The sequence below is a fragment of the Lissotriton helveticus genome, chromosome 3_1, assembly GCF_964261635.1.
Source record: "Lissotriton helveticus chromosome 3_1, aLisHel1.1, whole genome shotgun sequence".
Taxonomy (NCBI): Eukaryota; Metazoa; Chordata; class Amphibia; order Caudata; family Salamandridae; genus Lissotriton; species Lissotriton helveticus.
Genome location: NC_136061.1, coordinates 1,455,880,771 through 1,455,908,522, shown reverse-complemented (window position 1 = coordinate 1,455,908,522; position 27,752 = coordinate 1,455,880,771).

The following is a 27,752-nucleotide window of genomic DNA, read 5'->3' as shown; positions in this document are numbered from 1 at the left end:
GACAGAGATTCTTTAAAAATATTGATTTATTTTTAAAAAATAAAGGTAGTTCTAAAAAGAACTGTTTTTTTTCTTCTTTTTGTTGTTTTATATTTTTTTATTGTTTTTTTGAACATTTTGTTCTTTTTTTGGCTTTTCAAAACAGTTTTATATTATTTTTTGTATTTTTTATGGGGAGAAACAAAAAAAAGGGAATTGAAAATGGCTCAACAGGAGCAAAAAACAAAAACCGGAAAAAATTATGTTTTTTTGGGGCAATTGTGGTTGTCACCAGCAAAGACGATGAGCTTTACGCTCTTTTCACCATACGACATGAGCTTACCACAGTAAATACATGTTACTCTAAAATCTTCAATACGTTGTTGTATGCAAGGCATCGTCTCCGTTGTTTCTGGTCCCAATGGAGTGGGTTGCTTTCTTTTGGAGGTGGTCCTTGAAGACTGGGGGAGGTTTCTGGCCAGTTCCCTCATCTCTGCACGAGAATAGTTGTTTGGATGCTTGCGGGTCATATGTCTAATCATGGTATTATTACTAAAGGAATATTTTTTGTTTGGGTTGCCCCTTGAGAGTTCTTCGCCACAGATTAGGCAAGTTACCTTGGCTGCATTCACTTTTTTCTTGCCCTCTGGGATTGAAAAAAACTCACATACAATGTGTGGCCTTGGCTGGTATGGGGTATTGTCTTCAGCCAGCCATCATCTCCTCTCCTCCTCTTCCTCTTCCTCCTCCTCCTCTTCTTGACCACCAATGTACTGTTGTGGTGGTCCTCTTGGTGGTGGTGGTGCAGATGCTCCAGCTGCTGCTGCTACTGTAGCCATTTTAAAGTACAAAATAATTCTCTCTATTGCTGACACAGGTCTTCCTCAGTCAAAGGACAAAGTCAGAATAAGGAAAAAAGATGGGGTCTTTCATCATTCGGGAAAAACAAACTGTCCTGAACCAATGAGAAGTGTTATTTTCAAGTCACATGATCCGGGCGTACATCATTTAGAAACCAAAACTGATCTGCACCAATGAAAAGTGTTATTTTCAGATCACATGACCAGACGCGCTTACGCTACGCGCCCCGGGGCGCACCCAGGGGGCATGTAGCGTAAGCGCGTCAGGACGTTGCGCGATCGTATGCGCTCGCGTGCTTCCGGGTGCACTTACGCAGTGCGTCATATGACGCATCACGCGTCTACGCCAAACGTCACGATGTTGTTTTCGTTCGCAAGAATAGCGCTAAAGGGACGCTCCCCGGTACACGCCCCGGGGCGCGTCGTAACATTGCGCTTACCCATGCATTCACCGGTACGCGCCCCGGGAGCGCCCCCAGGGCAAAAAAAAAAATAATAAATAAAAAAAAATATTTACATAATTATACATTATAAAATTCGTTATACAATGTTTTACTTTTTATACCCATAGAGATTTGCTATTAAAAAACCTATGAAATTCACTGAAAAAACCATAGGTTTCACACCAGTTATAGTTAGGAATTAGCATTTAAAAAACCTACTAAATTCACTGAAAAAACCATAGGTTTCACTCCAGTTATAGTTAGCTCGAAATTTTACTCGCATAAAACCATTGAAATGCCCACGTTATAGTTAGTTGGACTCACTATAACTTGCGCGTGCAATGCACTGCTGATGACGTCACATATTACATCACTCATGACATGGTCAGTGACATCACTCATAACATCACTGATGAGACCATCCTTGTGACAGAGTAACACACCTCCTTTCACTGTAATTTAACCTTTGAAACACATATTCAAAAATAGAAACTAAAATTTACAAAGAAATTGAGATACCCATAACAGTTACAACAACCAATTCAGTAATTCTACCATCTATATACACATCCACTCATTCACCAACAGTTCTATATACTCACTCATACATATACTCACTCATCATATGTAGTGATACACCTATACATCCTGTTACACACCAACAGTCATCCAAACGTTACTCACACACATACTCACACATGCAAATAAACTATTGAACATCCATTTATTTGCATATAGAGCTATACACAGACTATCATTTTACTTCTAAGGAAATTTACACATATTTATTCTCTTAAACAATCACTTATAGAAACACATACGTATTTAAACAGGAACTCTTAAAATCTCTCACTCTCACATATACTCACTTATATACATCAATATTCACATATAATAGATTAAAACATATGTAGTTACTGATAAAGACACTAGTGAGATAGTCATTCACTCACTAACACACACATATACACACTCATCCACCCATACAGTCCTGCACATATGCTGTCTTCAAAACACATACAAAGAGAGAGTCAGTCATTCATGCATCTATGTGCTAATACCCCCACCAAAGCATACAAACACTCATACTGATACTAAGAAAAACATCTAATAACCCATATACATACACATGAACCTACTCACCAACCCATGCAGCCACTTATACACAAAGTGAAACATTAATACATATATTTTAATATTTAAACATTACTCACTAATATTTATTTTTCAGAAAGACACACATTCACTGGATGGTGTCATCAGTGATGTCATGAGTGATGTCACTGACCATGTCATGAGTGATGTAATAAGTGACGTCATCAGCAGTGCATTGCACGCGCAAGTTATAGTGAGTCCAACTAACTATAACGTGGGAATTTCAATGGTTTTATGCGAGTAAAATTTCCAACTAACTATAACTGGAGTGAAACCTATGGGTTTTTCAGTGAATATATATATATATTCACTGAAAAAACCATAGGTTTCACAATAACAATTAATACATTTAAAAATTATCATTTACAAAACTTTTGAAATTCACTGACCATGTCATGAGTGATGTAATATGTGACGTCATCAGCAGTGCATTGCGGGCGCGCGAGTTATGGTTAGCTGAACTAACTATAACGGGGGAATTTCAATGGTTTTGAATGAGTGAAATGTCCAGCTAACTATAACATGTGTGAAACCTATGTTTTTTTGTGAATTTCTAAGGTTTTTTAAATGCTAATTCCTAACTATAATGTGACTGAAACCTATGGTTTTTTCAGTGAATTCAAAGGTTTTGTAAATGATAATTTGTAAATGTATTAATTGTTATTTTTTTATACTGATTTACTACATTGTTTTAAACAATGTATTTTTGGATATTTTATTTTTTAAATTACATTACATATTTTTAATATAAATTGAAATGTTTTATTTATTTTTAAATATTGAAATTGTAATATTTGTTTTTTTTATTTGATATATTTTTTAAATTTTTATATATTTTATATAGCAGGCAATGATATCCTATGGAAAGAAATTCAAGTTAGTGGTAAGTATGGTTAAAATTACTTTTCAGGATCAGTAGTGGGCTGAAAGATGCAGCACTGAGGTCTCTCCTGATAACAGGTGAGTAAATCAGAATTCGTAGTTCAGCTGATTTTATAGGAATATTTAAAAGTTCCAAACTCCACATTTAGAAGAATTTCCAAGTGAAACCAGTTAATGTTAGCCTATGGAAGAAATCAAAGTTACTGTAAGTACGGTTAGAATTACTTTTCAAGATCAGTAGTGGGCTGAAAGATGCAGCACTGAGGTCTCTCCTGATAACAGGTGAGTAAATCGGAATTCGAAGTTCGGCTGATTTTATAGGAATATTTTAAAGTTCCAAAACTCCACAATTTGAAGAATTTCCAAGTGAAAAAAGTCAATGTTTGCCTATGGAAGGAAATTAAGTTACTGTAAGTACGGTTAGAATTACTTTTCAGGATCAGAAGTGGGCTGAATGATGCAGCACTGAGGTCTCTCTTGATAACAGGTGAGTAAATAGGAATTCGTAGTTCGACTGATTTTAGAGGAATTCTTTAAGGTTCCAAAACTCTACACTTAGAAGAATTTCCAAGTGAAACCAGTCAATGTTAGCATTCAAGTTACTGTAAGTACGGTTAGAATTACTTTTCAGGATCAGTAGTGGGCTGAAAGATGCAGCACTGAGGCCCCTCCTGATAACAGGTGAGTAAATCGTAATTCGTAGTTCGCCTGATTTTAGAGGAATATTTTAAAGTTCCAAAACTCCACACTTAGAAGAATTTCCAAGTGAAACCAGTCAATGTTAGCCTATGGAAGGAAATTCAAGAGTAACTTGCAGAATAATTGGAACATTCCATATGAAAACTAATTGGCAGACTCAGAAAATCATATTCAAAAACACATAAGTAGGACAGCAGGGTCTTTATGCATTTGAAGTTATAAACAGGCTTCTGATGGACAGGTCTATAAATCTGCCATTTGTGGCTGACCATTTCCTTGATTCTTCCATTCAGTCACAATGACTTGATGCCATGTATAAGTCCATGCACTTACACGTTCCTGCAGTGTATCAAGGTTGGAAGCTGTGTAGAGGTGTGCAGGATATGTGTGAACAATTGAACCCCTGGCCACATGAAATCAAAATGTGCATGCAAGACACTACAACAAGGCAGAGGGCTGTTGTGTACTGTGTGAAAGGCTTACTGCAGGTACATAACTAATAAATGTCCCAATCCACATCACTTTTTCATGAGCCGAGACTGAGTACTGGTAACAGGGAATGCAGGCACCCTGGGGAGTGGGTGTAATGTGTAATGTGTACAGTAGTGGTGTCAATATGTCAAAACACATTCAGTATAGGCATAATGAAAAATCAGAAAGCAGGTATAGACCTTCCATCATATCACATTTGCAGGAATGGCATGCTCAGCAAGCCCTGTAACTGTATAGATATATCTATCACGACTCAGCAAGACAGCCTTGTCACACAGTGGTTGTGTGAACAATGCAGAGTTACTGCCATTTGAAAGTCTTCATCAGCGCAACTTGGTCTTCATACCTAGTAATAACAGATGTCCTACTCATCAAAGGAGACAAGAAGGCTGAATTAGTAGAAAGTCTGAATGTCAGCCTATTAGCTCATGTCAACATGTGACAAGGATCACCATCAACATATGTCATTGTAATTGCAGAGGATCAAACACCACTTTCTGGCCAGACGCCTGTCCTGAATGAGGATCCTGCTGAGTATGACAGCTTGGCAACCTTCGACCAAGACACCGTCTGGCAAATCCTAGACTCTAATTAAACATCTTCTTAGGCCACGCGAAAGGTCAACAGCATGGCGGGGTCTCCAAAGGAGGTTCCCATCACCCAACAAACACCAACTGCCAGCGCACCCCCAGGCCTGGATTCCGCGGCCCCACAATTGGTTTCCAACATCATGTGGTAGAAGTCCAGCGGAAGCTGGTAGATGAGGTACGGGTGGGAATGTAGACCGCAGCGGGCACCCTAGAGGGAGTTCGGAGTTGCCTCAGTCCCAATAAGGACACCCCAGAGGCTGTAAGAATCACCTACCCTCCGGTCCATGGCTTGTACCAGTCCCTGGCTGACATCGCTTGTGTCATGAGGCAGAGTCATGAAAATATGCCCTGCCAAAGTGAAAAATCACAACATCCTGGAGTCCATGGAGTGGAAGCAGGGCTCCTATAGCAATAATTGGTGCCTTACATCATAACAATGTTTTCCTGGGCTGACATACCAGCAAGCGCTTCTCAGTGCTGTGCTGCCTTACTTGTTGGCACAGTGAAATGCTGCTGGCAACAGGGGTTCCACAGCTTCAGCCCCTGATGGGTGTGTGACTCTGTTGCGTCCAACTCACAGGAGGCACCACGTACATTTGAGGATGAAGATGTGGACTGCACCTCTTTCCACCGAAAAACTGCTTGTTGCAATACTCTGTGCCACATGGCCAGTTACTCCATTGACTTGTGCGTATGGTATGCCAGGTTACCTATCAACTGATAATTGTTCTCTATTTACTTTCCCTCCTGTTGATCTAACCCATGTGTGGACTGTCAATGTAGACTATCTTCCCTGATGGCTATTTTGTTGTCCTCCTCACTGGAACATTCCTTTATTACCTGTGTCCCATGACAATTATCCCCCATGGACTCTGTCTAGACATCCAATGGCTCACTAACATAGTCAGGGTTGTTGCCCCAAGAACTGCCACTTGCTCCTTGGTTCACATGCCAATAAATTCACTAACCAGATCAAGCGAGTTGTAGATGTGTTCATGATTTGACTAAGTAGACCATGGTGGAATTGCTGACTCTAAAGACACTACCTACTATCTAAAGTAAAATGTGTATCATAAAACCAAAGGTAAAACGGCACAGGCCGTGCAAGATGGTATTTTTTGTAATCCCTATGTGCATCTAAACTAGAATTAGTTACCCAAGGTGACATGCATAAAGTGCTTCAATAGGTGATCAGTCAATGGTTTGAATGAATGGTGTTTCGGCCCAGGTGGGGGATAGCTCTATGCATACTGGCCATCAGACAACAGTGCTATGTCAACAAAATGGTGCTAGGGAAGGTGTGTAAGTGGCTGCCATCAGTGTGGCACACAACACATCCAGGTTTAGTCACAATGGTTTGACTCATTCATACATTCAAAACATGTAGCATCATATGCACACACAGTGCAACATTAGGTAAATACCTGTTTTGGGTTGTTTGTCCATGTACAGCAAGAGTGCCACTTACAGTTTCCAATCATGTTTGAAGATCACTCAAGTGACTCCACTGCTAACATGAAATGATCTACTCCTTAGGTGTTCCACCCTCTAACACATATAAAAACACTGGTAGGAAATCCTCTGGCATGTGCTTCACCCAACCTAAGCAGATGTCGCAACTGCCACCCAGGAAATAAGTAAGCAATGAAAGATGAAAACAGATTTTTTTAACACACACTACTAAACTTATAATCTCAAAAGTGTAACCATTTATTCTGCCTAAACTACCCTTTTCTAACTTACCTACACTATCCTAACTTAAAACTAACTTAACCTACTAAACCTTAACATATCCTACTCTACGCATATACCACAACAGACATCAACGCGCCCCTTATAGCACATTTGCACATGAGACCAACATCAATTACAGCTATACGTAAACTACCTACAATTTAAAACCAAAATAAATATATGTTTTTTGCATTTTAAATGTTTTTTTATATTGTTTTGTTTTTTTGTTTTTTTCTACACATACTAATCATTAACCCCCACCCACTTAACATCCTACCCACCCATATGTCTACCTAAAAACAGATCATTATTAAAAGCTATGACAACTCTAAAACTAACCTAACTATCACTATGCTAAGACCTATCCTAACCGATGCTAAAAGTCTAAACTATAAAAAACAATTAAGAAGAACAGGGGAGGGCCAGAAAGTTGGACAGAGAGCCTACATTTGATTTTCTATATAGTCCACAGTCTGTCGTAAATATGCAGCATTTGCTTTAGGTTTGCAACCTGCAAATGAAGGTGTGCCAACTTCAAATTAGTGAGTGATGTGTTGCAACTTAGTACATGTATTGTGCCTCAGCAGTGCTTCAATGTTATTTCATGTACACAAGGTCACACACAACAGCGTAGATTGACTCAGTGTCAGGTAGTTGATACATAGACAAAGTGTGGCTAGCTGCCTCAGATTCAACAGACCTGTTGGATACTTTACCAAGAATGACACATTGACATATTTGGAACACTTATCTGCTAATCCACCAATCCTCTAGTGGCAACCACATCCTCACCTATTGCGATCAAACTAGCTAACCTGTAATGCTGATTATGCCCAGTCTTTAAGCCCCAGGGAAGCAGAGATTAACCATTTCATGCATAAACCTTAATAGGGTATCCCTGTGATCCGAGCATAACTTCTCAGGGTATTGGGCTAAAAGTGACCAGACCTGTACACTTGTGCTGAAGTGGAGACCTTCTGACAACCCAATGTTACAACTGAGTGTCACCTTATTGTTTCTGTGATCTGTAATGATTTTGCGTGTTTGCTGAACTGTTTTTACAGTGAGATTTGCAAGAGATATCATCAATCTGCTGAAACAAGCTGCACCTTACAAGTGGATGTACAACAGAAGTAGGTCAAAGTTGCATGTACAAATGACACGGCCTAATTGCTATGTGGATTCATTTGCAATGTATAGAGGCCAAAATGATGGCTTCCTCTTTATATGTGGTGCTACTGTTGTGAATATTAATTTCACATGCACCTTCTCCTGCCTCATAACTAACTGTTGATAATTAGTTCTAATTTCTCTCACCCATTCTATGGACCAAAAGTGCCAACGTGTCACCCAAATTATATGATAATATGTTAATTGGGATAGTCAGTGACTTCCCTGACACAGTATGTTTGTTTTGTTTTTTCTTTGGTCCTCATTTACCACCATGGTTTCAAGTATTGACAACAGAAAGATGCGTCATGCTGCCTCAGTGTAAAAGGTGTGGACACCAAAAGGGGGTCAGACCCAATTGACCGGACCCAGGAAGGGCCTTTAAACAGTAAGTTAACAAGAGATCCTGGAGTCCTATTGATTCAATTTTTAAGAAACCACAATATGTACTTTTAGCGGTTTGGGTTATTTATTTTATCCGTCAATTAAGTTTTTTCAACGGAATTCTTCTGTGGAAAATCTCTTTTTTCAGAGAAACACACAATACAATTAAACATTCAATATTTAGACATAATTATACTTGGACAATGTACAACATGAATAATTCCACGTGAACTAATAATCAACAACATGTATAGAAAATGTACGACAAATTGAAAAAAAAATTTTTTAAGACTATATACATCACATATATATACATATCACAAACTGCACAACAATTTTTCAAGTGCATGAATACTATAATGAACTCAATCCTGATTTCAAGAAAACAATTTATTGATTTAAATTAAAGGGCATGAATTAATTATGTCTGCCTTATTTAAATTGAGCTAACATACAAAAAATTGCCCCCTTCTCAATGAACTTGTGATTAAGGACCAAATAAACAATTTCATTAAATCTGGTCCGGTATATTTATTTATACCTTTTAGTCATATTCTTTATACAACTTTTTTTTTAAATGGCAGAAAGAGAATACACAATACAAAAAATCACTGACAGTCTTACTCAATCAACAATTGACACAAAACACTTTACGAAAATATCCAAAAGAAAAACATCAATATTACATCCAACAAACAATACACATTACAGTGCAACAATTTTGCAATACACTAAACCATTTCATAATCAAAATTATTTTCATGAAGAGAGCCAATTCATTACAAGAGCAAGAAAGCATGTATCAATTTTATTCTGAAGCACACTAGATGTTGTAGTTAGCTCTTGCTGGATTTGCCGACACGTTTCAAGTTCGGGTCATAAATGTCCAAACCATCATCAGGGCTCTGTTATTTTTCTGGTAGGATGTAGAAAAACAAAGTTTTAATACAACCAGTTTGCCTCTTTTCTGAAATACCACAGTTTGGATAAGAAATGAATGTACCTGTATGTTCCTATGTAGTTGACCTTTACTGACTTCTATTCGTGGACACAATCCTTGTTTCAGGTCTCAACTGGGAACACTTTTACACAAAAACAATCTAGGGAATGAACAAAATATTGTCCATATTTACAATACGTAGTCGTGAGGCATTACAAAAACCTCTTATTAAAATTAAAATTAAGGAATTCATACCTTAATCTAAGCGATCTTGCAATGCAGGGAGGGGCGGAGGAATATCTTTTTCTTGTCTTTAATCCTGTTTAAACAACATATGTCCTGCTTATAGCAACCCGGTATGCTTGGATGGAAATTAGGGTGCTTATATGCATAATGTACTTCTCGTACCTGTAATATACACCACCGTAAAGACACTTCGTCTTCTCAATGATGGATGCCACGTCTACCTGTTTGAACAATACACGTATGAGTGCATAGTTATTTGAGGGTTTAACACAACGCAGTGCATCTAACGTTGGAACCAGAATACAAAAGTTCTCGTACCTGTATTCTTGCAGAGCGAGGCGCCGCCTCTCGCCCCCAGTCTACTGCCCCAGCCGGGGCTGTAGATATCGGAATCGCTTTACTTTTTGTTATTCGCGTCTTCCGCTTTTGACAACAAGTCCGTCGTTCTCTAAAAAGAGGAACCCATTGTCAATCACCTCGCGGTTATCGGGGTTAAGTTATAAACAAACGCGGCCTACGCAGCCGTTTGTATGGCATTACCTGTATCAACGGGCTGCTTCTACTGCACACACGCGGTGCTTCTCGATCGCTTCCTGCTCGTTTGTGGGACCCGCTGCCATTTTACTAAAGTTAAAAGGGACCGCTATCGAGAATAATGCATTCTGGAATTTGGAGTGTATTAGAATTTGAAAGTATATGTGGGTGGCATTTCAACGTTGGTTAATCAGCCCCGCGTTTTAGAGTGGGGGATGCAGGGATGTTTCAATAAAAACATTAAGACAATTAGATATTAATTTGCACAATTAGTGTTACATAGTTGCTGGCGGCAAAGTGCCGTCTTGACAGTGACAACCCAGCAGTATGGTGCGAAGTCTCATATTCTTGACAATTCCGACATGTTATTCAAGCCAGTCATTATACAATTAAATTTCAAAATAAGATATGCTTCCTTCTCAAGTAACAGCTTATCAATGTCAGCGGGGCGCTGTACGTGACTCATTGTATGAAGAACGGACCACCTAAGGTCATTGTCATTATGGGACATTTCGATGAAATGTTCAACCATTGGGGCTGTAAGTATTTTCTTTTTAATCCTTGACCTGTGTTGTCCTATTCGGAGATTGACCTGCTGATTTTAAATTGAGGGCAAAAATAGATTTTGTCTGCCGACGCGTTTCTAGCCTCGTGTTTGCAGTTACGGGATTTCATCAGGGCTTCTTACTGTGAGTTCAATTGGTCATATCAATTGCAATGAGACGCGTTTCTAGCCTCGTGTTTACAGTTACGGGCTTTCATCAGGGCTTCTTACTGTGAGTTCAATTGGTCATATCTACAACAACAAAAGAAAAACATAAAGTTGCTTTAAATCCTCTCTACTTTCAAGTTTGTTATAAGCCATACCATCTGCTGGCACAACCTACCAATTGCAATGAATTGGATCGTCTTGTCCCAAATGCTACCAGCCGGGTGTTTCTGTGTATTTTTCTCTCTTAAAGGCATTCAGGGCTGCACCATGCGTATCCTTTAGTTTTCATTGGTGCCTCTGGCTGCCTGTATTGTGGGGACATATTAATTGACTGTCAGTGTCATCCCTACTTATGTACATATTTCGATGAATATTTGCTCCCTATTATGGCGGGTCCCTACCTGTTTTAGGCCACTGTGCCCTTCATTCCGGTAGTTTGTGTTCAAAATTGTTTAGAAGCTCGATCTGCGAGGATTGTAGTGTAGTTCCTATCATCTCAATAGGCTCTGCGCATTGGAATAATATCTTCAATAGTATAGACGTAGGACAGAGGTTAACTAGGTCTTCTACTGTCGATATTAGACTTAAAGTTTAATGTTTGTGCCAGCTAGCTCAGAGTTCACTAGAAACTTTCTCGAATAGACAAGGAGGAGTTTAACTTCCCTGGATAGACAAGAAGGGATTTAGTTTCTGACAACCATAGAACATGACAACTTTGCTCTCCCCTAATCAAGAGTGTATCTCTAGAGTCGTGTGAAAACAAAAGACAACCTATTTTACTCAGTCAGTTCAGTGCATTCTTAGTTTCACCAGATTGTAGAGAAAAGGAAGAGACGGGCGTGTTCAATAAAAAGATGTTATTTATTGATCAGTCTCTTTTCTCATACAAGAGAAATGAATCGCTATTATTGCAATACTTAGATTTAAGTAAAGTGCATACAGTAATAACAGAATTATAAAATAATACTGTAAAAGCATTGATATGGTTTCTTAGCCATATGATACTTAAAATGGATAAAATAGATACATACATATATACATTGACTAATCGTACTCAACTGGTGCTTCTAACTACGCCTACCCCAATGTACCTGACCTAAGCCTAATACGTGGCGGGAGTAGATAAGTAGCAGTTTAAGTTAAGTTTGTTTTGCCAAGGGTCTGCTTCAAGAATTCTCTACAAAGGATGATTCAGTTCAGTACCTGGGAGTTTAGAAGGCTGGAGGGCTGGTATCTCTATCTCAGGTCTTGATATTCCAGCTGCCTGCGAGGGCTGCTTGGAAGCGCCGGAGCTGGATTTCTCGGCAGGAGAAAAGGCAGCGTCTCTCTCTCTCTCAGCGCGTCAGAAAGGAGGGGCAGCGTCTGTGGGCTTCGCTGTCAGCTGGGCTCGTCGGCAAGTCTCGCTGCTCCAATCTTGTCACCACCTCGTGTGTTTGTATTATACCTGAAAGGTGCCGGGATTGACGTAAGGATGGACATAAATACGTCAATAGGGATGTCATACGAACTTGATCGTTCGCACATTCTTTACTGAAGTTCTCGGCTAAATCAAAACAATGGCTGTGGGGATTTCCCAGATCGTGGTAGGTTTGATTTGTTTTGAGAACACCGTATGCCTATTAGGGGGCTGGAGGAATAGTGCTTGCCTAATGAGATGGCATGCGCTATGACCTAATCAGATAACGGCCTTCTGTGCCGTTGTGTGGCTAATCAGATAACGGATTTCTGTGCAGTTGAATGGCTGCTAGTTAATTATTAACCAGACAATGGTCAGAAACAGGGGGATCGATACAGTACCCATAATAAATACACCACACCCACTCCACGTAGTCTATGTCCATATTTACAAGTCTAGGCATAGTAAACATACTAGTAGTGCATGTGTATACCGAACCACCCCAAAATACAATCATTTGCATAATGAAATTTGGAAATGCGAAATACGCGAAAAGATGAGTATAGTTACTATATGCACTTTAAGCAGTATAATAAATGCTAAATCTAAACGCATATTTTGAAATCAGCATAAATGAAATGCGGAAATTACACATGAAATGGCTCTTAATACAGAAGAAGAGGTCGAGACCATCTCATCACAAAATCATAATACTCGTGAACATGCTAGAGGGTAGCTAATGTGTCTTGAGTAGCTAAATATAGAAATTTTGCTCTCTAAGAATAGTCTTACTTTAAGCAGAAGATAAGTGTCCCAAAAAATTCGTAAATATTTTGGAATGGAAGGGGAAAAAATGTCTCGCTCTCTGCAAAAACTGGTGAGAAAATTTCTTTTTGCTGTTGAAGGCCAAATACAGGGTGTAGGGAACGCCGTGTGCTAGTTTGCTCAAAGTCATTCTTTCTGCTCTGGTGAAAACATCATATTGTTGAGACTTTCGAAAAAACTGTCAACTGCTTCTTGTGAAAGTTCCACTAACTCGGATAAATTTTGTAACATGCATTCATGAGCATGATTGCCTTCATTGATGTTTCGATCAGCATAGCTGACAGAAGGTTGTACCTGATCGATGCTGCTTTCATCTTGTACTTCACAACTCTTCAATCGTAGTGGTGAAGTCTCCACGAATGCCGTCATCAGGATTGGTAGCCGCTGGGGACAGCACAATGCATGAGCCGTTACCGGACCCAACAAAGTCCCTGCGTCCATTGGCACATCCGATTGTAGTGTCAGACAGGTGTCCAGACAGGTGTCCAACATGCATTCTTCGCCGCATAGCAAGCACCTTAATACAGGCATAACACAACTTTGCCACATCGGTCTGAATGAAAGAAACCAAGTCATGTTCAAATCTCGTAGCCGTGCTAGTCCAAGGACTTTAGTTATGCGGTCCCGGTAGCCAATAGCTCGGATTGTTTCTTCCATTATCACTGGTGTGTTGTCTGTGACGTGGTTTGCCATAGCGAAGTAACAGGATCAAAAATAGGATGCCTGCCACTAGTCCCAAAAGGAGAGGAAGTCCGCCAAAGATGGAATGGACAAAATCAGGAAAAATACCCAGGATGGCTTTGAATGGGGTTAAAGCTCCCGAAAACACTGTCTTAAATACACTCGCGATTCCGCTTGTATCAGAAATATTTAAGATTTCGCTCAGTATTTCTGCGAAATGTATGGGGGAATTGGTTGATAACAGTGAATGAATCCCAGCCGTTGTCCTTGCAACTTGGAGATCATATGTTTCTTTTGATGATGATAACATGGTTGGCGTCTGTAGGAGCACTGTCTTCATTCTGCTTAAAGTATCAATTCGAATAGAAGAAATTTTCAAACTGGGCCACAACCTTGCCTCCCTGTCTCGGGCATCGTTCGGGTACAATACTCGTTCACAGCACATGACCTTCGTAGTCACAGTTATGAGATAAGGTTTTCCGGGCAGCAGACTGCAACATCTGCGATCTACAATTAGAATGTAACTCCCGTTCGAGAGTCTCCTAAAGAATGGTTCTATCTGTGTTGCAGGTGTGCCTAGCTGGTGACATGAAAGGTTATTTGAGTTCCCTTCACATGCTCCATGCAAACTAATACCCTGACACAAAAGTGTACCGCTTAGTGACCTTTCACAATTATTGCCACTAAGGAACACACTTTGTCCTTTATTACTAACACATGCGTGTGTATAGGGCAAGTTCCATGTTGACTTAATGTATCCTTTACCCAACCTTTCATACTGGCCTGCCTGTATATATTTTTGGCAGTATTGAAACTGGAAAGTTGTTATCGGAATATTTATTATCCCATGTATTATCCATTCAATGACAGGTCGTTCTGACATTGTCAATGGTAATCTCTCAAGTTTTTCAATGCTCAGAATTGTATAGTCAGCACCCTTCTGTGCCAAACTGATTTGTTTATCAGTAAGGTTAAAGATATTAAATAGTGACGTTGTGTTGATTAAACGCCAAGGCACATAGCCTGAACGCAGATTTTGTAACGTCCAGCCAAGCTGTACAATAGAACGCAATTGGGACTGACCGTGTTGTAACATCAGTAAGTCTTGCAATATTATATCGATTGCTGAAGACACAATACTGTCCAGTGAATATATTCTGGAGGACAGAGTCATTAACCCATTGTCCACAACAGAAAGTGATTTTTCCAAATTAATACGGTCAATTTCCCGTATTTTTTCTGCTGTCTCAATTTGAGTTACTTTCCAAACTTCATTGTAAGCTGCATATATAGAGGCCGCTATGAAATGTTTTTGACGCTGTTTGCGTGGTCCCATAATGAAATCACGCAAGTCAGCACCTTCTTGAAGTAAAGTTAGGTGTTGCTTAATTTCTGCCAGTGTGGATGGTTGTAGCCATTGAAGGCAGAGCTTGCCCACACTGTAAGTAGTTACTATCCCTGGATGTTGTCTTTGGGAATATCTAGGGTCTGGCCTGGTCAATTTGAACCCCTGTATTTTGTTCAGGAATCTGTCTTGACAGTTATTTGTGTCTGTGGGTCAGAACAACCATTGTTTCCAATCAGGATGTGTTCTGTTTTGGTTTAAAATATGGTTTACGTCTATCTCAACATCTATAGAGTTATTACTATTCGTTGTTGGCTTTGGAATAGACGGTTTGTTTAAGTCTTTGATTTTGGCTAAGCCAAGACAGGTAGTTTGTTGAATAGTGTCATTCAAAAATATAATTTGTTCTGGGATCATGCAGGCTCTGAACAATGATTCTATACCTTGTACTTGCCAATCTTTTGTACCCCAAACAGTTTTTGTTTCAATGTTACTGTTCCAGAAATCAAAACCAAATGTATTCATTTGCTCAAAAAATTAATCTGAATATATCAATTTTGTGTTGGTAAGCATGGTCTTCATACCTGTTTCTGCATTACTTGTGTTAAACCCTGAAAAGTATGAATATTTATCATAAAATGTTTTGGAACTACCCTTTGGTGGAGTAGCACAATGTTCCCATTGGTTATAATTTAAAACATTTCTAGGTTGTGCAGATTTATGGAGATAATGGTTACCATAGTGGTTATAGCAGAACATTTGATCATAATTAGATGAACCCTGTAAATAATCATGTTCTGTAAACTTAGCAGACATTACTAGGTCAGACATCATATCATTAATACTTTCAAAGTCCCAATCATCAGCAAATGTGCTTGGTTTTACAAAGTCACTTAACGAGATCTTAAATTGGTGTGGATACTTCAGGATTTCAACCGGGCCATAGATTTCATAATCAGTATTGTCCCATGCTACACCGCCTGGTATAGGATTGGCTGTGAAGTTCACTGAAGAAAGTTCTCTTTTCTTGACGTGTGAGGTTGTGTGTGGTTTAAGGACCAAGTTGATTTTCTGGCTTGCTGTGTCCATTTTAGCATATTTTCCCTCAATGAAATGTCCCAAGCATAGGACCATGATGAGCCAAAGTATGAGGATAAATGCACCTAATGTCACCCAAATTTCAATCCATGGAGAAGTCAGATAGGTTCTCTTTAGTTGATGAAAAAGTTCCTTTGCTTTGTCTTTAAAAGTTTTTGTTGATGGCTGTACTTCTGGTTCGCTTTGTCCTTCTGAAGAATCATCGAAGTTGATGAAGTAGCCGGATGCCGTTCTGTCAATTGTTCCAATTGCTTCTGGATTACTTTTTGCTTTTGGCTTTTGCTTTGTTTCATTAGAAAAGTCTGTAGTTACATCATCGTAGGTAGTTGTTTCTTGATGAAAAGCTTTGATTTGGGTTTTAAGAGGTTCAAGTTCCATTGCTTTGTTGCATAGTCCTTGTTGTTTCACTGTATTTTTCCCAAATGTGATCAGTCTTTCAGTTTGAACCTCTGTTGATGTAGCAAACTTTGGTGTTCTGCTACTTCTTGGGAGTCCACTTGGCCTACTATTTGTTATCGGCCACATGATTGTGGTTTAACCAGGTCGATGGATATGACTCGGTTCTCCTTTTTACCAGCAAGGGGCGGTAGTACTACTGATCTTGTCCCGTTGATAGACAAGACAGGAACTGCTTTTCTGTAAGAAGGCCCAAATTCCTTCTTTACCGCGATCTTTTCTCTGACCAGATCCCCGACTTTTGGAATCCAGACAGGCCTTGCTGGGACAGGTGGTTTTTCTTCAGTGGTTGCTGGCTGCTGTTTCAACTTTATGTTGCTCAGGTCTTTTCTTGTTTCATTTAAGTCCTGTAAAATAGCCAAGCGATCTTTGATATCAAAGCATTTTTCTTTAACCACTGAAGTCTGACTATCTAAGTCCTGGATTAACATTCTAGTTCCAAACAATAGTTCGTACGGACTGAGTCCTTTCAGAGAATTTCTTGGCAGGTTATTTAGACTACGTTGGACACTTATTAAATGTTTGACCCACCCAGCTCCCGAACATAATACCTTTGCTGTTATAGATTGCTTTATGCCTTGGTTTTTTCTTTACACCATCCCGTTTCCCTCAGGAAGGAAGCAAGAAGAGTCCCGCAATGCAATGTTCATTCTGGCCAGGCACCCCCCATAAGCTGTTTTAGAGCTAGAGTGAAGATTTTGGTCAGAACGTAACATGCTTCTTGCGTATATGCCATTATAGACTCGCAAATCTTTGTATAACAGTTCCGACGTCAGCCGAAAGTTGGGGCCTACATTATAAGTGAAAATAGTCTTTATATGTTAAATGTGACGCATTATTCATACTGGTTTTTATTTTTTTGATGATTTGATACATTCTGGAGTGAAACGCCATTGTATTAACCCGTTTCTCTCGCCACTGCGATCTCTATTGCAGTCTGGGCAGTTTTTTTACAAAAATGTGATGATGCAGGCTCATGCCTGGCCACCAGTACACTGATTGTAATTCTTCCAGAGAATCTTTTAGCTTAAGATGTCTGAGACCCTCACCCATATGTGCGTCTGCTATTAACAAGCCTCTCCTGTCCGTATTTGGAATTACTCTATCCCCCACTCCAGGGATTCGAGCAAAAGGGACTGAGTTTGCATCGATTATGTATGTATAATTGAGTGGGTAATTGATCGGTAGCGCTGAGCAGTCGCCTTTTGATGACGTTTTTACTGCCAGCACAGTTTCCCCGTCAATGTATTTTACTGCACGCTTTTTTTTAGCTACGGAAGCTGATTTAGTTGCTACCGCTGTGGCTGTCTCAGCCAATGAATTCCCTGCAACGTGAACGCCATCACGCTGATGACTCAGTGAGTGTATCACGTGAGTTTTTGGTAGTTCTTTCTGTAAAAGAACTACTTGTTCCCAAAGCACTTTTTGCTTTATTGGTGCACCTGTGTCATCTTTGTAACCATTCTGAACCCAGATCTGCAAGTATTCATTGTAAGATTGGACGCAATAATATGAATCGCACACTATGAGTGTGGGGAATTCTCGATCGGTATTTTCAAGCACCATCTTGAATGCCAGTAGTTCAGCTCGCTGAGCTGTACAATCTCCTAGAGATTGTGTTTTAGTGACCATTGGTTTAAATTTCTCTTCGTGCCACCGACCTTTAACAATCGCGCACGCAGCACTGTAAGCTTGCTTACCCCCCACTGCGGGTTGTGCTGATCCGTCTGTATATATTATACAGCCGTAATGTTCTAGAGGCAGAATCTCGGTCGGCGGAGGACATTCGAATTCATATTGGAGAAACTCTTGTGTTTTTCAGTTGGGATCAAATTCGTATGCCACGTCCGTTGCAGCAAGAGAATTAGCCCATTGTATCCATCTCGGATGGAGTGCTTTAGCATTCGGAATGCTTGCCTTTGTTACCGCCTCCAGGGCTGGTATCGGTGTCACGATGATTATTCGTTTACCTTGTGCTAGGGCTCGTTCTTTTGCTACTGCAGTCTGTACCGCGGTTAGAATTTTTTCCGTTGGGCTAAATTTCATTTCAGCTTTTGTGTACAAGTGTGATTTGTATGCAATTGGTACCTTCTCTCCTTCATTAGAGGTCAGGTATGTGAATCCGCATCTTCCTGGGATGACTCGAATCACAAGGTTGCGTGTGTTGTCACGTGTTTGTAATTTTGTTTTAACTAACATATCTGTTTGTAAAGATCTCAAAATTTCTGTGTGTTTTTGGGTCCAATTGATTCTTTTAAAATCTGGTCTTATAAGGTCGTAGAGAGGTTTAACTCTCTCTGCATAATTTATAATGTAAGTTCTTCCGAAATTTAGGAAACCTAGAATTGATTGTAAGTTTTTTAGTGTTCTAGGTGCTTGGATTACAGCACATTTCTCTAGGAAATTGTCAGCCAGGCTTTTGCCTTCACTTGATAGTTCATATCCTAAAAACAGGACAGTTAGATGGGCAATTCTTGACTTTTTAAAGTTGAATTTGTAACCCTCTGCTGCGAACCCAAGTATTATGGTGTTCACTCTCTTCAAGTGAGTATCCAAGTCATCGTCTGTTAGATAGATGTCATCGACATAAGATAATGCCTCATCATCATATATTTGTAGTAACTCTGTTACTCTTGCTGAGAATAATCCTGGGCTGTTCTTGAACCCCTGGGGCAAACAACAGAAATTTTTTTGCGCGCCATTTATTGAGAACGTGGTCAAATATCTGCTCTCTGGTGCTATATTTTGACAGAAGAATCCATTAGAGATGTCTAATGTTGTTTTGTATTTTTTGCGCACTATGTTATTCATTAGTGCAGCACTATGCGAATCTTGTACTGCAAAGGTTTTGCAACATGAGTTAAGGTGTCTGTAGTCCAAAACAAGACTATATGAATTGTCTGGTTTGGAGACAGGAAACAAGGGATTATTCATTTGTGAGGTGCAAGTTTCAATCACCCCCTGGTATTCAAGTTGATCTAGGATCTCTTTTACCCGTTTTTTAGCTTCTTGCTTAATTGGGTACTGCCTCTGAGCAGTAGGTTGTGATTTTAACTGGATTTTGTGAGGAGGAGAGTCCTCATCCCATCCCACATGGTTTTTATATAATGCAGGAGCTTGGGCTACTGCCCACTTTCTTGCAAGTGTATATTTTGTATGAATTGGAATATGATTTGAGAAGGCAGGCATAATTATTTCTTCGCCATGAGGGCACTCCCTGACAAACTCTGGTGGCCAGTCTCTTTCAGCTAGAAGGATGTCATGGCCCTTGGAGAGATTATCCCAAAAGAGACCCCTTATTTTCCTAGTCTTATCCCCCTCTATACGCAATGTTATTTCATATATTTTATGAGGTTTGCTAACTCTGGTATCTGCAGTTTCCACCTGAATGTATTCATTCGTGTCCACTGTCTCCAGATGATTCATAAGGATCTTGCGAGCTATGCTCACTTCTGCTGCGCTGTCTAGAATTGTCTGAGCCCATTCTCCGTTTTTCAGCTGTGTCCTCAGTATTCTCGGCATGGTTGATTACTTTGATACTGGCTACCTTCTTTTTTGGAAACTGTAATTTTTTATTTTGATGAGCAGGTTCCTTGTCTTTGGACTTGACGTGCTCTTCCCTGTGTTCTGACCATCCTCTCCTTTCCGATTTCTGCGAGGAAGTCTGAAAAGATTGAGAGGGACGTGTATCAATATCTTGATATCTATCAGGTTTCTTCAGATTATCCCTATTTCTAAGGTTGTATTTTTTCTCAGAGGGCTCCCTTTGGGGAGACTTGTGTCCTTGGTCCGGAGATCTTTCTCTCCGCCGAGGAGACCTTCCTCTGGACTGGAATCTTTTTTCTTTAGGAGTGGATTGTTTATTTCCATCCCAGCTCTTTTTTTGAGTGTTCAGATTATTTTTAATAAATATTTTTTCAGGTTTTTCAATAAGTTGGGGTTTCACCGGTTTTCCACCCAAACTATCTCTTCCTAGTTCTTCATAGGATTTTTCTATGATTCTGGCAATTTCAAATGGTTGGTCTGCTATATCTGTCTCTTTCAACCTCTGGCGGATCGCCACATTTGCTGCTTCTCCCTTTATATTGGCTAATAATATTGCCGAGACCTGCTTGAAGTCTTTTAGTAATTTCATACCAAGAGTTAAAGCAGGTTCTGGACCATATTCATCTTGAATTTGTTTTAGCACATCTGGTATTACTGACATGGATGGAACACCATGTGTTTTTGTGTAAATGGAAGCAAAGACTGTACCCCAAGTGTCACAGTCCTCCACATGAGGTGCGATTCCCATTGGAAGACAGATAGTCAGAATCCTGTGTTTCTCAACCGGGGTGGTATCTGGAAATACCGCCTCTATTTGAGTGATTTTTTGTGCTAACCAGAATGGAATTTGTTCCCGTTTCGCGGGTACTTTACCTAGACAGGACTGTATGTTCTGTGGTGTAATTGTATTTGTGTTCCCCTGATGAGGGATCAGCTGTGGAATTTTAATAGCTGGTAGGACTGTTGAAGTCCGCATTACATATTGGACTAATTGTCTGTGTATTTTAATTAGTTGTTTTAGCTGTGCTAAAAGATCTGGTGCAGACATTTCTTCAATGTCTGGATGTGGTGTGTATCCGGATAGGACCGGCCAAGTTGCTCCTGGTCTACCTAGTGGACCGAGCCTGGTGATGTGATTATTATGTTTTAGGGCGCTATTAAACCAGAGCAGGTGCTCTTGGTATTTGAGTGGTATTCCACCTCCTCGAAAGGAGTGTACTCATTTGGAGGTTCCTCTATTTTGTAATAGTGGAAGTCCTTTGTTACAGCGTTTGCTGCTGGAAAGTTTATCCATGAATAGAATACCTCTGTCTGCCGATATTCGTGTGCCTCGATTACGAATATGACTGTACCACCTCTCGGTGTCAGCCCATTTTCTATAAGTTTTAAAGTTATAGATTTTCTTATGTTGACCGGGATGAGTATTGCATCCGGGTCTTGCTGTAGCAGAGTATTGTCAGCTGCTAGGAGTTCAGCTGCTATTCTAACTGTCTCCCTTTCTTCTTCAGTTTCTGACATTCTAATGTCAAGAAAGTTATTTTATTTATTTGCAGATCAGGTTTCTATGGAAACAAAGATTAGATGCACAATATTTTGGAACAGTGTATCCTTCAACGTTGAATAAACCAAGAACCATACATAGGAGTCTCCTCCTACTAAGTTTGGCGGATTTAACCTTTCACCCACTCCAGACGTCTTTGGAGTATTATGGGGAAAAGGGGTCTGTGTGAAAAAGCACGACTGAGTTACTCTAATGTCTTACGTTAGATTTATCGCCCATCCAAACACGTTGGGCGCCATGTAGTGTAGTTCCTATCATCCCAATAGGCTCTGCGCATTGGAATAATATCTTCAATAGTATAGACGTAGGACAGAGGTTAACTAGGTCTTCTACTGTCGATATTAGACTTAAAGTTTAATGTTTGTGCCAGCTAGCTCAGAGTTCACTAGAAACTTTCTCGAATAGACAAGGAGGAGTTTAACTTCCCTGGATAGACAAGAAGGGATTTAGTTTCTGACAACCATAGAACATGACAACTTTGCTCTCCCCTAATCAAGAGTGTATCTCTAGAGTCGTGTGAAAACAAAAGACAACTTATTTTACTCAGTCAGTTCAGTGCATTCTTAGTTTCACCAGATTGGAGAGAAAAGGAAGAGACGGGCGTGTTCAATAAAAAGATGTTATTTATTGATCAGTCTCTTTTCTCATACAAGAGAAATGAATCGCTATTATTGCAATACTTAGATTTAAGTAAAGTGCATACAGTAATAACAGAATTATAAAATAATACTGTAAAAGCATTGATATGGTTTCTTAGCCATATGATACTTAAAATGGATAAAATAGATACATACATATATACATTGACTAATCGTACTCAACTGGTGCTTCTAACTACGCCTACCCCAATGTACCTGACCTAAGCCTAATACGTGGCGGGAGTAGATAAGTAGCAGTTTAAGTTAAGTTTGTTTTGCCAAGGGTCTGCTTCAAGAATTCTCTACAAAGGATGATTCAGTTCAGTACCTGGGAGTTTAGAAGGCTGGAGGGCTGGTATCTCTATCTCAGGTCTTGATATTCCAGCTGCCTGCGAGGGCTGCTTGGAAGCGCCGGAGCTGGATTTCTCGGCAGGAGAAAAGGCAGCGTCTCTCTCTCTCAGCGCCTCAGAAAGGAGGGGCAGCGTCTGTGGGCTTCGCTGTCAGCTGGGCTCGTCCGCAAGTCTCGCTGCTCCAATCTTGTCACCACCTCGTGTGTTTGCTTAAGGCAATGTCGGTATTATTTATACCTGAAAGGTGCCGGGATTGACGTAAGGATGGACATAAATACGTCAATAAGGATGTCATACGAACTTGATCGTTCGCACATTCTTTACTGAAGTTCTCGGCTAAATCAAAACAATGGCTGTGGGGATTTCCCAGATCGTGGTAGGTTTGATTTGTTTTGAGAACACCGTATGCCTATTAGGGGGCTGGAGGAATAGTGCTTGCCTAATGAGATGGCATGCGCTACGACCTAATCAGATAACGGGCTTCTGTGCCGTTGTGTGGCTAATCAGATAACGGATTTCTGTGCAGTTGAATGGCTGCTAGTTAATTATTAACCAGACAAGGGTCAGAAACAGGGGGATCGATACAGTACCCATAATAAATACACCACAGGATCAAAACATGAAGTTAGAAAATTCATCAACGCGGTTACGCAGCTGAGGATTAGCGTGTTTGCGCTGTCATCACTCGGCGTCTTACCTATCATTTTTCCAAATAGCGGCTTACTCCTGACAGCCTTCTGCTGGCATTGCTATTGTCTACTCCAGTAGCTCAGGGACATTTACTCGCGTTCACAAGTCCGGTGCTGTGAACCGGAAATGAAAGGTTACTATTTCCATTCAGGTGGGAATTCTGCCTGAACGCTCCTGGGAGATGTAGTTTATTTGCCGTTTTCAGGCATGCTTTCTATCTACGGCAGTTTCTTTCGCAATGCTGTGGCATTAAGGGTGCGATAAATTGATGGACATGATTTTATGTACAAATGAGGTGCAGACTGCACAGGCAGGTGTATCAGTCTTTTCAATTAATTGCATATCGATTAGAATCTCATTTGCATACTGTGTGTATCAGCTATGTTTGTATTCTGGACAACCCTGACATTTCATTCAAGCCAGTAAGCACACTGTTGAATTCCATGATTAAATATGCTTCTTTGGACAATAACCAAGTTTCTGCATCCATCGAGTTTATGGATGCATTAATTGAAATTAACACAGTCCATTTGAAGTCTCTTTCTGTGTGCCCTTCTTTCAAGAAATGATCCACCATATGGGCAGGGATCGCTTTCTTTTTAATTCTTGACCGGTGCTGCGTTATTCGTTGGTTATTCTGCTGATTGGTTTTCCCTATGTAGATTTTTCTACGAGGGCATACCACAGCATAGACAACATTCCTTGTCTTGCAATTAGTAAAGCCTGTATGTTTCCACTTTATGTTCTCATGTAGGAATTCATTCCCCTCTATTGTCGACTCGCATTGCACATAACGGTCGTGCAAAATGAACTTCCTGGTTTTCCAGTAAATGCCAATTACGCATTATAATCTGTTTAAACTTATTTGTGTGTGGCCCAAATGTCGACACACAGACAAGTCTATTTAAAGGAGGTTTTGTCTTTTTTTGCAAAAGTGTCTCCCATGGGGTGTAACACGTGTGTAATTTCACATGTTTCAGCAACTTTTTTGGGTATCCTCTTGATTGCATTTGATCACAAAATTCCCCAGCAAACATGTCAAAGTCACTTTTCGATGAACAATTTCTACGAATGCGTAGCAGTTGTCCACACTGGAGGTTTTCTTTAAGGCTTTTTGGATGTGCGCTTTTAAAGTGCAAAATTGAATTCTTGTCTGTATCTTTCTGGTGAAGAGCCACCGTAAGAGCACCATTTCCTGGAATTACATCGACATCCAGCAATGTCAACTTCGTTTTGCTTCTGGCCTGGCTGAATTTATTATGTTTATGTCTAGAACCTAGCCTCCCGGTAAACAAGTCCAATGTCTCTATTAGCCCTGACCAAAGACACCAAATATCATCGATGAAGCGGAGCCATTGCTTTATATTACTTGAAAATTGATTATTATTAAAAATTAATCTCTCCTCAAACTGTGCCATGAAGAGGACCAACATCTCTGGGGCAAAAGGACATCCCATGGCGGTCCCCTTCGTTTGGAGATAGAATGTGCTGCCAAATTTGAAATAATAATTTTTTAGTGCAAGTGATGCTAAACTCAAAATGAATTCAGTGGTGACCCTGTGTGGTCTTTCCCTTTTCTCTAAGTATAACTCAATGACTTCCAGGGCTTCCTCCTGGGGTATTTGCATGTACAGGGAGGTGACATCAAAGGTCACCATCCATTGTTCCTGATCGTCAAAATCAACACCTTCTATTCTTTGGATGAAATCAGTCGTGTCTCTCAAGTGGGATTGCACCTCAGCGAGGCAAGGTTTTAGAAAAACAACCACATATTTGGGTATTGGTTCGAGGACTGAATCACAGCCGGAAACTATTGGTCATCCCGGTGGGTCATTAAGCCTCTTGTGAATCTTTGGCAGGAAGTATAACACCGGGACCCTTGGATATTTCTTAGATAAAAATTCAAATTCCTTGGGTCCCAGAAAACCTTTTTCCAGACCTCTTTCAAAAGAACCAACATTTGTTCTTGTATTGCCATAGTGGGATCTTCATTAATAACTCTGTAGCATTCTTTATTATCAACTTGAGATGTTCCTTCTTTTAGGTACATTTCCCTGGGCCAGATGACAAGGGCTCCCCCTTTATCCGCCTGCTTAATCACTACAGTGCTATCATTTTTAATGGCAAGAATGGCTTTTTGTTGGTCTAGAGAAATATTTCTTTGAAAAAACGTCCCTTTCTTCTCTAGCTGTGTCAATGAAGACATGACTGCTTGTTCATACGCAATCACCGCCTTGGGGACACCATAAGCAGGTGGAACAAACTTATTGGCTAGCCCCGTTGTCTCCAAATTCTCTTTATATTCCTTGTCAGTACAAAATGCCTGCAGTCGTATTTTACTGCTTTTGGTTCTTTTGAAAGGTCTGGAAAAAGGTTTGCTGGGACCCAAGGAATTTGAATTTTTATCTAAGAAATGTCCAAGGGTCCCGGTGTTATACTTCCTGCCAAAGATTCACAAGAGGCTTAATGACCCACCGGGATGACCAATAGTTTCCGGCTGTGATTCAGTCCTCGAACCAATATCCAAATATGTGGATGTTTTTCTAAAACCATGCCTCGCTGAGGTGCAATCCCACTTGAGAGACACGACTGATTTCATCCAAAGAATAGAAGTTGTTGATTTTGACGATCAGGAACAATGGATGGTGACCTTTGATGTCACCTCCCTGTACATGCAAATACCCCAGGAGGAAGCCCTGGAAGTCATTGAGTTATACTTTGAGAAAAGGGAAAGACCACACAGGGTCACCACTGAATTCATTTTGAGTTTAGCATCACTTACACTAAAAAATAATTATTTCTAATTTGGCAGCACATTCTATCTCCAAATGAAGGGGACCGCCATGGGATGTCCTTTTGCCCCAGAGATGGCGGTCCTCTTCATGGCACAGTTTGAGGAGAGATTCATTTTTAATAATAATCCATTTTCAAGTAATATAAAGCAATGGCTCCGCTTCATCGATGATATTTAGTGTCTTTGGTCAGGGCCAATAGAGACATTGGACTTGTTTACCGGGTGGCTAGGTTCTAGACATAAAGATATTAAATTCTGCCAGGCCAGAAGCAAAACAAAGTTGACATTCCTGGATGTCGATGTAATTCCAAGAAATGGTGCTCTTACGGTGGCTCTCAGCGGAAAGATACAGACAAGAATTCAATTTTGCACTTTAATAGCGCACATCCAAAAAGCCTTAAAGAAAACCTCCCGTATGGACAACTGCTACGCATTCGTAGAAATTGTTCATCGAAAAGTGACTTTCACATGTTTGCTGGGGAATTTTGTGATCAAATGCAATCAAGAGAATTCCCCAAAAAGTTGCTGAAACATGCGAAAAAACGCGCGTGGTGCACCCCACGGGAGACACTTTTGCAAAAAAAGACTAAACCTCCTTTAAATAGACTTGTCTGTGTGTCGACATTTGGGCCACACACAAATAAGTTTAAACTGATTATAATGAGTAATTGGCATTTACTGGAAAACCAGGAAGTTCATTTTGCACAACCGTTATTTGCAATGAAGAAAAACAAAAGTATTGGCCAAGAGTTAGTACGATCGGATATCTTCCAAAAAGAACCCAAAAAGGATTTACCCTCCCAGTGGGGGTTGAAACCTATAGAAGGTCACCACAAATGTGGTAATTGCATAGCATGTGAGTCGACAATATAGGGGAATGAATTCCTACATGAGAACATAAAGTGGAAACATACAGGCTTTACTAATTGCAAGACAAGGAATGTTGTCTATGCTGTGGTATGCCCTTGTAGAAAAATCTACATAGGGAACACCAATCAGCAGATTAACCAACGAATAACGCAGCACCGGTCAAGAATTAAAAAGAAAATGATCACTGCCCCTATGGTGGATCATTTCTTGAAAGAAGGGCACACAGAAAGAGACTTCAAATGGACTGTGTTAATTTCAATTAATGCATCCATAAACTCGGTGGATGCAGAAACTTGGTTATTGTCCAAAGAAGCATATTTAATCATGGAATTCAACAGTGTGCTTACTGGCTTGAATGAAATGTCAGGGTTGTCCAGAATACAAACATAGCTGATACACACAGTATGCAAATGAGATTCTAATTGATATGCAATTAATTGAAAAGACTGATACACCTGCCTGTGCAGTCTGCACCTCACTTGTACATAAAATCATGTCCATCAATTTATCGCACCCTTAATGCCACAGCATTGCGAAAGAAACTGCCGTAGATAGAAAGCATGACTGAAAACGGCAAATAAACTACATCTCCCAGGAGCGTTCAGGCAGAATTCCCACCTGAACCGGAAATAGTAAACGTTCATTTCCGGTTCACAGCACCGGACTTGTGAACGCGAGTAAA